An 11772-nucleotide genomic window follows, 5' to 3' on the forward strand; every position below is an offset into this window, starting at 1 on the left:
AATAACTTCACTGAAGCCACTCTTGTGTGGCACTTTACTGTCCAATCAAGCTCAAGGCATTGACAGGTCTGGCTCCCACGGAAGGCTCTGAGGGAGACCATTCCAAGCATCTCCTAGCTTCCCGGCTATGGCTGCCATGCTCAGCTTTCAAGTATATCGGTCTCATCTCTGCCTTCATCACCATCTGGGTCTTTCCAACTCCCCTCTTCCTAGAAGAACCCCAGTCACGCCGGATCAGAACCTTCCACCCCACTGTGGCCACATCTCAGCCAGCCACATCTGCCACACGCTGTTCACAATGCAGCCACATCTGCCACACGCTGTTCACAGTGCAGCTATACTTTGAACTACTTGGGTTGGAAGCTCAGCAAATGAATTTGGGAGGGACTCGGTTCAGCCTATGAGAGGAGGTTGCTGGTGAAGATGCCCTTGGGGAAACGGTGGAGACTGAAGATGGAAGGAAGTTCAGCAGGGTTGTGCAGGCTTCCTTTCCCAGAGACATCTCAGATCCTAGGTCACAGGTGTGTACACACGGGCACACTCCTCCATGAGTGTAAACAATTCTAAGTATGACCTGCTTAACAAAACTAACTGAACCATGCCATTCCTCAGAGTGTGTTAAAATATTTTTCTGTCCATGTACCATCATTCTGTCAAAAGCCCCAGGCCCAACGTTAACAGGCATAGGTTTGAATCCAGAGGAGCAGATGTTATGAGTTATGAACATGTGGGGAACCCTCAGCTGGCCAGGCCAGGGTATCCCATGCATGAGGGAAAACTTGCTGGCATGCTGGGCAGATGTGCGCCATGTGGGCATAGTGGCGGTAATTAACAACCCAGATACTGCATCCACGTGGAGAGTTTATTATAATAGAGAGATGAAGAGAAAGATAGGAAAGAGAGGGAGAGGAGAGAAAGAGAGGGAAGCAGAGACAGAGAGGTCAAGGGGTGAACACCTCATGAAGGAAAAGGCAGAAGAGAGAGAGAGAGAGAGAGAGAGAGACAGACAGACAGACAGACAGACAGAAAGGGGAGGAGTTTTTCCTTAAAAAGAGGTTTTTATGTCAGGATTCAGGGCAGAGCCAGGACGTGGGATTTCCAGGGGGGGATCAGAATATTAACATTCCTCCATTTTGATTATGATAAAAAGAGGTGAGTTATGGGAGCAAGTGGGGGAACAAGGGCCCTGAATTCTGGAGGCTACTTCAAGCCGACAAGGGGCGAAGTGGGGCGGGGGAACTGGTAGCCACACAGGGCAGAAGATCTCAGGAACGTTCCTTGAGGGAGCTGAGGAGGCAGGTTGCAGCAGTGGTGTTCCAGGAGCCTGGGGGGAAATGGCACACCAAATCAGGAGTACAGAAGCCATGGCATCTGCTGTTTCTCTGCAGGTCAGGAGGGAACAATGAATCTGCAAAAAAATAAGCGGGGGGGGGGGGGGGGGGGGGTGTCAGAAATGGGCCCTGGAGATTGTTAGTTTTCATCAGACCAGATTTCTTGATGCAGTAGCAAAACTTTTCCCTGGAGAACTCTTTGTGGTCAATGTTCTATCAGTTTATCAAAGTTGCAATTATTAATATTAAAACTTTGAACCTCTGAAGTTATATCTGAAACCAGTCTATCCTGTACCATGAAGTTTGTGAATGAGGCAAACCTGTCTGTAATTGGAGAGCATAAAGACATGTGGTACCAGTGAGCGAAATGAGATGAATCCTCAGTTGTGGGAAAATGACCAGAAGGGAAGGGAGAAATCTTACCCATCTGGTAGGGTGAAGAGTCCCCCGTGGTCCTCCAACTGGAAAAATGGAGGGTGGTACAGAATCTCAGAGTGCCTCAGACTGCCGGCAGGCAGGAGAAAGCAGTGGGATTGCCTGGTGATGCTGGACATCGATGTTATGAATTATGCACGTGTGGGGAACTCCCAGCTGGCCAGGCCAGGATAGCCCATAAGTGAGGGAAAACTTGCTTGCATCCTGGGCAGATGCAGTGGTGGGCTGGCCAGATGAACACCATGTGGGCATGATGGCGGCAGCAGCCAGTAATTCACAACCCAGATGCTGCCTCCATGTGGAGAGTTTATTATAATAGAGAGGTGAAGAGAAAGATAAGAAAGAGAGAGACAGAGAGAAAGAGAGAGAGGAAGAGAGAGAGAGAAAGGTCAAGGGGTACATACCTCATGGAGGAAAAGGCAGGAGAGAGGAAGAGAGAGAGAGAGACAGAGACAGACAGACAGACAGAGAGAAAGAGAGAGAGGAAGAGAAAGAGAGAGAGGTCAAGGGGTGCACACCTCATGGAGGAAAAGGCAGGAGAGAGAGGGAGAGAGAGAGAGAGAGAGAGAGAGAGAGAGAGAGAGAGAGAGAGAGAGAGAGAGAGAGACGGAGTTTTTCCTTAAAAAGAGGCTTTTATGTCAGGATGCAGGGTGGCACCAAGGGGTGGGATTTCAAGGGGTGGATCAGAATATTAACAGCAGAGACTGGAGTCCCCAGGTTCCTGTGGACCCCACATGATGAATTGTACAGGGACACATGGGGAGTTACAGGAAAAGAGGCAGTTTATTAAAAGACAGATGCCCGTGAGCGTGGCCATGCTTTTCTTTTTCCTTTTTCCTTTTTCTTTTTTCTTTTTCTTTTTTTTTCAAGACAGGGTTTCTCTGTGTAGCTTTGCACCTTTCCTGGAACTCACTCTGTAGACCAGGCTGGCCTCGAACTCAACAGAGATCCGCCTGGCTCTGCCTCCCCAGTGTTGGGATTAAAGGCGTGCGCCACCGCCGCCCAGCTGGCCATGCTTTTCTTGCGGACTGGAAAAATGGAGGGTGGTACAGAATCCCCGAGTGCCTCAGACTGCCGGCTTCCTATGTGAAGCCCAGATGGGGAAAGGCTCCCAGGCTTCCCTGGAAACCTACCCGAGGGTGCTCCATTGCCATTTGAAGCCCAGGTGGAGAAGGCTGTACCCTGAGGCTGCCTTTCATGAATTTTCTCCTCTACCTAGTTCCCTAGTCTCCGACTTCCCAGGAGCCCCCACAGGCTGGTCTGCGTCTCCTGTCCCACCTCACCAACTCAAGAGACAAGTGATGGAGAAAATTATTTGAAGGGACCATATAGTCCAGCGACCCCCAGTCCTACTACAGCGGGGGTGGAGGGGGGGGGTGCGGTGGTGGGGGGAAGAAGGGGCATGATTAAGCAGTCCTGGTCAAGGCTCGCTCCTGTTGATTGGGGCTGAATCATCTCCTCTCTCGCCTGGCCCCTTCAGTCAGGGCCATTCCCTTCTGTGACCCACGAGGTTTTCATCCTCGACTACTTTCTGGGGCAACTGGGAAAACACTGCAGTGTTTAAAGGCCCTGCCCACACAGATAAACATAAAATAAAACAAATTTTCAAAAGCTGATGCTACCCCTAAATTATGTTATCCATCTGAATAATGAACTCGGGAGAGTCTCTCGGGGTGGTGCTAGAAGCCCCTGAGAAGCAATGGGTACTGGTGGGATCTGGGTCTCTCTCTCTCTCTCTCTCTCTCTCTCTCTCTCTCTCTCTCTCTCTCTCTCTCTCTCTCTCTCTCTCTCTCTCTCGGCAGGACTTAAAACTAACTGGCTTTCAACAACTCCAGTGAAATCTCAAGGCTTAGTCACGGGAAGCAGTGAGAAGCTAGCTGCTTTTCTCTCGGAAGCAGGAAGGTGTGTGAGGAATAAATCAGCCAATGCCTGCATTTGCATTTGAAAAGGAGAGAAACATATTTGAAAAGGAGAGAAACATGTGTGATTAATAAAAGACTCATCAGGCATGGTGGATCCTTCTGCTTACCTTTATTTTCCCAGTTTTCTTTCTCTGCCTTTTAAAACATGTTTTCTCCTACCAAGTGAACACCCCAGAGCGGTGAAATTCTGACAGGTCCTCTTTACAAAAACATCCAGCACAAAACCGGAGAGAAGCTTTGGCAGCTCCAGCTTAAACTGGGCTGGAAAGAGTTTGTGGCTCGATCTTCTTAGAGGTCAGTCTGAGAAGTTGCCTCTGGCATTAGGGAACAAATGTAAATTAACTGATTTTTTTTTTTTTTTTTTGAAGAGGAGAAGTGTAAAGAACCTGCGTGTGGAAACTTACAATACTGAGTTCTGTTTCAGAAGAACACACCCGTGTTTTACATTTTAAGTCCCCCCCCCCGCCAACACTGAAGTTTTAAAAGATCATTTTCCAGAAAATACGGTAGATAATTGCCTTTCTCCATTTGTGACAAGTTAAAAGTGACTGCACAGAACCTTAAATATTATCGCTGTCGAAGAAGGATGTTTGGAAGAGAGCGCAGTATAAATCAGAATGATATTTTTAGTTAAAATAAGTTAGAGTCTTCCTTTCTTCTCGTATACAAAATAAAAGTGTGGATTGGAGATCCGTCTGACCTAGATGCTCCCCCGCACACATCTGGAAGAAACCACCTTGCTTTTTTTTGTAACTCAATTTCTGTCCAAATTGTACCCGAAAGCAGGCTGGCATTATGCTGTTTATTAGCAACACAAAGAACGTTCCTCGCAGAGCAGGCCGGCCCTTGAAGTGCAGCGTCTCGGCGAGGGGCTGGGGCCTTACCGTTCCAGGGGAGAGTTGAATACTAATCACTCATTCTCTCCGGGACCGGGCTCCAGGCCTGATTACCCTGCTCAGGAGCCCTGGGCCGGGGCTGGCTGGCTTCTCGTCTTTTAAAACAGAGCACAGTATAGTTTTTGTGTTTTCAGGGGAAGAAGGACATGTTGCTGTCGAACACGCAAAAAGCTGCACTAATTAATTCAGGGGTTTTCATGGCTCTGCCCAGACAAATTGCTTTAAGAAAAAAAAATCAAAAAACAAACTACTCTTCCCAAATACATGAATACAAACACACGAGTTGCTAGTTGAAGTCCAAATATATGGAAGAGGAAGCTTCGACAAGCAAACGTGTGCCTTGTGGCCGCCCGTCCTTCCCGAAGTCTGTGCGGAACAGGTGCTGCCCCTGTTCCTCCACTTTCAGACCCGAGGCTGCCTGGCTGCCCTGAACTTCCTAAGGGCTAAGGCAGGGCCAGCCCAGGGACTCTGCCTGCTCACACCTTGCAGAGCCAGCCCCGGCAGGAAGGGCTGCCCTGCTTAGCTGTGACAGCGCCCTCTAAAGCTGGGTGGGTCTTTCATGAACGGAGTTTCATATGCTCATAGAAGAGTATTTTATTACAAGTCAAAAGAGTCTGTGGAACAAATGAAGGCCCCAGCTGGACAGTATGCACATCCGATTGTGAGATACACGCCCTTTCAATCCACCTCCTCCTTAATGCCAAGCAGGCCTGAGCGCAGCCGGCTCAGTGAAGAGAATTTTCCTTTCCGGCCAAAGGCAAGCCGTAACACCAAAACACTTACTTCTCCGATAAACACAGGCAAGCACCCGCATTCCCTGCTAGGGGTGGCTCTGCCACCAGCCCCATTGTCCTCATTTGCAAAGCGTTCGGGCCTGGAGGGGCTGGAGCAGGGTGGAGGTGTTCGATGATGTCAGAATATCCGCCGCTGAAGAATGTCAACTCTCCCGCGGGCTGGGCCGGCGGGTGGCCCAGCGCGGGGCGGCCACTGGTGCTTTCTAACTCCGCCCCGCATTCTTCTGGTCCGGTTCCCACCGACAGACAGGGCGAGGGAGGTCAGAGTGGCCGGGACAAAAGAGACCCCCTGCTGCCGGGCTTGGCTGGGCTGTCAGCACCGCTAATTCAAGAGTTCACCTTTCATCTTCTGGATCCATTAGGGGTTAAAGAGAGACCCATTTTACAGCTGACAGGCTTGAAGGGGCGGAGGAGGGGGAGGGACGCGAAGCACCCTAAAATTTATAGCGTTCAAGCCATCTGCTAAAAATAGACCCGTACAGGTTCTCTTTTCATCCATCCCCATATAATGGGATATGTATCTGAGACAGCATAATAAACAGGCAATTCTTGGTCTAGGGATATTTTCATATTGTGTGGTGAGAGGAGAGGAAGGAGGGAGGAAACCCGGGGGAATGAATGCAAAACAGTGTCTCTAGCTCCTCAGAGGGCGAGCCGGGGTTCAGCAGCTCACCTGCAAGCCTTCATCAGCCCCGTGGTCGCGGCGAACCCCGCGGCTTTACCATCCAGTGTGGGAAAAGATCTGTCTGGTGACAGTGGACCAGTCTCCATGAGTGCATGCGTGAGACATGCGTGTTTGTCGGCAGTGCTGGTGGGAGAGAGCCCGGAACCAGAGAAAGAAGCAAGACGGCTGGGTTAAGGAGTCTTCATGTGTAGCACGGGTTTCCCCAGTGGCTCCCAATCTGTCTTTTTCTGAAACCAGTAAATGATGTAAAATGAATTAATTTAAAGTGTTTTAACTGATGATGGACAATGTGTCTCCCCAAATAATTCAGTCTAATTTCCTTTTAATCAGTATGACCATCACCTTCTGTAAAGAAGGATTTCTAACTACACTTAGGCAGTATTGAAAAGGAGATTGGGAAGCAGGTTTTTCTCCCTGTGAAGTGATATTCAAAAATCACAGGGTGCCCACGACTTACACGTAGCTTCTGTGTGCATGTGTTCTCTGCATGTGCCTACACGTGCTCTGTCTGTGTGCATGCCTCTGCATCTGTGTGTGCTTGTGTGTGAGTTGTGGATGTGTGAACTTGTGCCTGGGAGTGTTTATATATAAGTATGTGGGTGTTGTGTATATACATATGAGGCTTTGTGTACACGTGTGTGTGCAAATACACATGAGGCCCTTGTGAGGGTGTAGTTGTGCATGTGTAGCTTTGTATACATGTGGTGCCTTGTGGGTAAACATATCTGTTTACCTTCATGTGTGCACGCATGTGCATGTGCTTATGTGTGCTGGAATGGGCAATTCTGCCCAGGGCAGTGTGAAAGGCATAGATACACACTTGGCTTTACAGTGAGTGTGGGGTGCTATTGGAAGATCTACCTTCTGGGTGCTCTGAGCTGGTATGAGCAAGCCAAAGAAAACAGCCCAGGGGCTGGGGAGATGCCTCAGTCAGGAAAGGTGAGGCCATGAGGACCTGAGCTTGATTCCCAAGACCCACATTAGTAAAAACCCAGACAGGGTGAACACTCGTAAGCCCAGCCCCGGGGAGGCAGAGACAGAATCCCTGGGGCTGGATGGGAAAAGAAGGGCTTGGTGAGTTCCAGCCTCGTGGAAGAAAGAAGGTTGAGACCTCGTGAGGAAAGACATTCAACACTGTTCTCTGGTCTCTAGAGGAACACACACATGCACACACAGGCACGTAGAGACCTACCCCTGGAGTCTGGTGTATTGAAATCTCCTTTAAATGATGAGACTTTTTTTCCTAAAGCAGGTTGTACTGTCGGGACTGCTGTCCATCATCCCTTGTCCATCCCGGCTCCACCCCCAGGACCTCTGTTCCCTTTTGCAAATGTTTCTTTCAGCCTGGCCAGTGGCTAATTCTTCAGTTTGCCTGGGCTCTGTGGGTACAGAGGTCCTCACTGGCGCTTCATCGCTTTGGCAGCAAGCGCAGGCTATGGAGCCCCAAAGGCTGGGCCTGTTCCCCATGGGCAGTGTCCTCTCAGACCCAGGATCCTTCCTGGGCCCTTTCCCGGGGGGGGGGGGGGGCGCTCTGCAAACTCTCCCATCCCAGTAGACTCCATAGCTCATCCAGATCAATTCAGTTGCAGTCTCTTCCGGAAGCCCCGGCGTTTGGGCCTGAGTGACCGTGGGTTTTCCTGTGAGGATGCACACACGTGTTGGAGGTTCTTGGTCAGAAGGGGTTCACAGCAAAGGACTAAAGCAGGGGAGGGAAGAATTCCAGACCAGTGCCCTAGCTGCCACACACAGTCCCCAGGCCCAGCTCTGCCGGCTCTGGCTAGGCAACCCTTCCAGCGGTTCCATTGTCCTGAAGTGGAGGGCGTGGGACGATGCACCTTCCCTGGGCTGCCTCTCCTTTTGTGATCAGGAAGTCCTAGGGGTTGCTTAGGGAGGTTATTTTCAGGGGTGAGTGCCCAGGGCACAGATTTGGGAGCCAGAGAATGGAGGATCAAAGAAACCCCTGCTGTGGGTATCTCCCACATGAGTCTGGGAGTTGAAATCCCACCTCCACTTCCCTCTCTGCCCTGAGTGCTCAGGGCAGCCGAGCACCAGACTGCTGGAGCCTGGGAGCATTGAGCCGCATGCCCACGGAGAAGGCATCAAAGCTGAAGAACTAACTGCCCCCCAGAGCCTCGAAGGCCACACATCCATAGAGATGAAGGGCTGCTCACAGTTTGGGATGGGACAGGCCGGGCTAAGATAGGAAGGTTGAGGGTCCTCAGTGACTGGAGGACTCCCCTGCCCAACCTTCCCATGAGCTGGTGCCCAGTGAATGCCAGTCTACCCTCCCTCTGCCCTTCCGGGAGATTTCTCTTCGCCTTTTAAACACCTGTCTTTTGCTTGTGGTGACAACTGATTTCCTAGCCCGAAGTCAAGAGGGACTCTTGATTTTATAGGTAAAAGGGTATTTGGTTCTAGTACCTCTCTACAGGTGGGTGGGGAAACTGAGGATTAGGGAAATGAAGGGCCTTAACTTCTCAGTCACTGAAAAGAGGGCTCCGGTATCCACAGCTTGCCCCTCCCCCCAAGAGTGCCTCCCGTGAAGAGGGTCAGACAAAAGCCATCAGGAACCTACTACGAATCGGGGAAGTGGTCTCCCCTGCAACCACAGGAAGACATTTAAACTGAGAACACACGGCTCCTTGAACCACGGTGTTACTAAGGAAATATCCCCTGAAACAGAGACGTGGACATGGATATACCCTATCATCTCCAAAGGCGGCTAAGGAGCAGCCAGGTCTCTGCCAGGGTGTCCATGGCCCTCACTCCTAGCCAACCAGGAGCCTCCCAGTTAGAGGGACACCCTTGCCTTTGGAAATACCAGAAGCAGCTGGCTCTCTCTAATGCCATGGTCTCAGTGTGTGTCCCCAAATCTAAGGGCAGGTGTGAGAGTACTAAAAGGCAGAGCCTGTAGGGGAGGTGACTGAGTCCTGAAGCTTCTCTGCTGTCTCCTCAGAGGTTGGTGGACATACCCTCGTCCATCCGCCATCTGAGGGCACAGGGACGGGAAGCGGAGACTGGGCCCTCCGGATGCCACCCCACTGCATTGCTGGTGCCTGTACCTCGGCCTCCCCAGCCGGGATGCTGTGTCACGGTGTTGAAACAGGAGATTCCTCCTCCCTTGTCCTGCCTACCACTGAAAGCTGAGCTGCTCTGTCAGCCTGACTCCAGACTCTCCCGATCCGGAGCTGTGGCCAGTTCATGTTTATAGCCCCCTCAGTTGGACCCTGCAGGGACTCCTGCCGGTCTCTCCAAGGAAGACAATAAGGGTTTCCTAATGCCCTGGGCTCAAGTAGGTCACTGCATGCTTGGATTTCTTTCTCAGGAAATGCTTGAATGCACTTTCTAAAACCTCCTCTCTCTCTCTCTCTCTCTCTCTCTCTCTCTCTCTCTCTCTCTCTCTCTCTCTCTCCTCCCTCTTCTCCTCTCTGCATCTCTCTATTTTCACATACATGTACAAACCACTGCTGGTGCCTGCAGCCATTGGACCCGAACAGGCCTGATAGCCCAGTGGCCCCCGAGTGACATTGGAGGGGGGGAGGGGTTAGGGCCTCTGAACAACCAGCTGTGGTCTCCACCACCAGCTAGGGCTGACCAGGTGAGGGCTTCCTCTCTCGGAGAACTTGCAGCCTGGAGTCGGCAGTGAGAGTGTTGGAACTTACCTCCTCAGGGTACGTCGTTGTATTTTGCTGTGCTCCAGGATCGCGAGCCAGGCAGTCTCAGAGCAAACTGTTCAGTTTATTGACATTTCCTTCATCACCTCCCTGACAGGAAAAAGACGACTTGATTCCCATCTGTTTCCCTTGCCAAAATAATGAGGACTGTGATGAATGTGTGTATCAACCCCACTCCTCCTTTTTCTGAAGGGGAAGCAAAGCAGGGGAGGGGGGGGGGAGCACCAGTTACCTAAGAATGATGGGGGAGGGGCAACCAGGGAACTCCAGGTCCAGGGAGGGCAGGGGTGGGAGGGGGGAGGAAGGGAAGGAAGGAGAGAAAGAAAGGTGACTAACAGGAAGAGAGGAAAGAGGGGCAGGAGGGAGGGAGACAGGGAGGAAGGGAGGGAGGGGAAGGGGGGAGGGAGGGGGAGGGATGGAAGGAGGAGAGGGAGGGGAGAGGGAGGGAGGGAGGGAAGGGCAGGGGAGGGAGAGAGGAGTGGAAGGATTTTTCCTTCATCTGCCTTGTCTACCTTGTATGAGATGGCACAGGTTGGGAGGGGCGGTAGGAAGGAAGGAGAAACCCTGAGGAGGGCGGGGCTATGAGTAGCGAGGTGGAGACCTGGAATACAAGCAAAAAGCCGAAAATGAGGAGGGGAGAAATATTCCCGCCCCCCCCTTAAGTTAAACTCGGCGCCGGGACAGCAGTCAGGCACCCGCTTTCATTCACTGGTGTGGTTTTTCACCTTTGTGTAGAGAGGCTGATCTTTGTGGGGCACACTGCACCTCACCTACCTAGTTTCCGCAATTTCAGTCTCCACGACACGCACATGGAAACTAGTAACGGGCTTTAATTGGCTTCATGCCCCTTTTGCTACTGAAACACGCTGTCCAGTTCCATGAGCAGGGACAGAAGTGGTTGTGGAGTGTCACAGCCCTCCTCTTGGGGTGCTGATGGTGGGGGAATCAGAACGGCGGGTCTCTGGCACCAGGATGCTCAGGGCAGGGTACCTTTTTTTTTTTTTTTTTTTGCTGGGTTTTAAAAATGTCTTTCAGCACTCGATTGCACAGGAGCTGCCTCTGATTCCTACTGATTCTCCTTCAAGTGAAATAATATCCACTTAGAAAAAAAGCCAGATGGAAAGCCAAGGACCCCTGCTGGCTACAAGAAGCCTGAATGTGGGCTCTTCAGTCTGAGTCTGCCCTGCTCAGGAGGGGAGGGGCCATGGTCCACGGACAGCCAGGGCCACAAGAGCAAGGGACTAGAGGACTCCAGGGTGAGGGGCATGGCCATCAGACAGTGCATTCTCTAGGCATGTCCATCAGCAAGATCCATACTCTCTTTGAAAACAGGGACCGTGTATAGATAGTTAGTGTGTTTGGAGGGGTGTGAAGATACTGATTAACTTCCAACTCTGCTAAAAGAAATATGTATTAGAAAATTCTAGAATAAGCACAGATCAGATTACCAATGCTTAGGAAAGAAATGAATTAACTGGGGGCAGAAAGCGCAATTCACCGAACAGCCGAGGCTGAACACGCAGACTTTGTCCTCAGTTGTGGACAGTGCTTTCCAGCTGGACTTGAAGATGAAGACCCAGGGGTACACACAGGAGGACTGCCGTAGAGTGAGGCCGGCCTGGACCACAGAGAGAGAGACCCTGTCTCTAAATAAACAAAATTAAAAACCTGAATACAGGTTCTTTGTGAAAAGCACAAACTGAATATTGATGTCACCGAGGAAAGGGAACTGGGAAGCAGCAGGAACTCGTCACTGTGTGAGCTGCGAAGTGTTTCTTGGTGTGACTATTTCACAGCTCCTTCACACTCATCTTTCCTGGCTGGTCACGGTGGTGGGTGCCTGTGATATCAGTATTTAGGAGTCAGGTGGGGTTTCTGGTTCAAAGCCAGTTTGGCTTACATATAGAGATTAAGTCACACACACACCACACACACACACACACACACACACACACACACACACACACAAGTAAAAACAAAAACAGCACACGGGTGTACACACACAACCAACAGACTGCCATGAAGATCTGTGCAA

General features: G+C 51.0%; 1 long non-coding RNA gene across 1 annotated transcript; it reads right to left on the minus strand.

The window, feature by feature from the left end:
- Window positions 1-855: 855 nt before the first annotated feature.
- Window positions 856-9848, minus strand: LOC121823435 (uncharacterized). Its single transcript, XR_013045489.1, has 3 exons — window positions 9726-9848; window positions 5368-6290; window positions 856-1408 (listed from the first exon to the last, which is right to left on the minus strand). It is a non-coding gene; the product is annotated as an uncharacterized LOC121823435 (long non-coding RNA).
- Between the last annotated feature and the right edge of the window lie 1924 nt (window positions 9849-11772).

This window comes from Peromyscus maniculatus, chromosome 17, assembly GCF_049852395.1.
Source record: "Peromyscus maniculatus bairdii isolate BWxNUB_F1_BW_parent chromosome 17, HU_Pman_BW_mat_3.1, whole genome shotgun sequence".
Taxonomy (NCBI): Eukaryota; Metazoa; Chordata; class Mammalia; order Rodentia; family Cricetidae; genus Peromyscus; species Peromyscus maniculatus.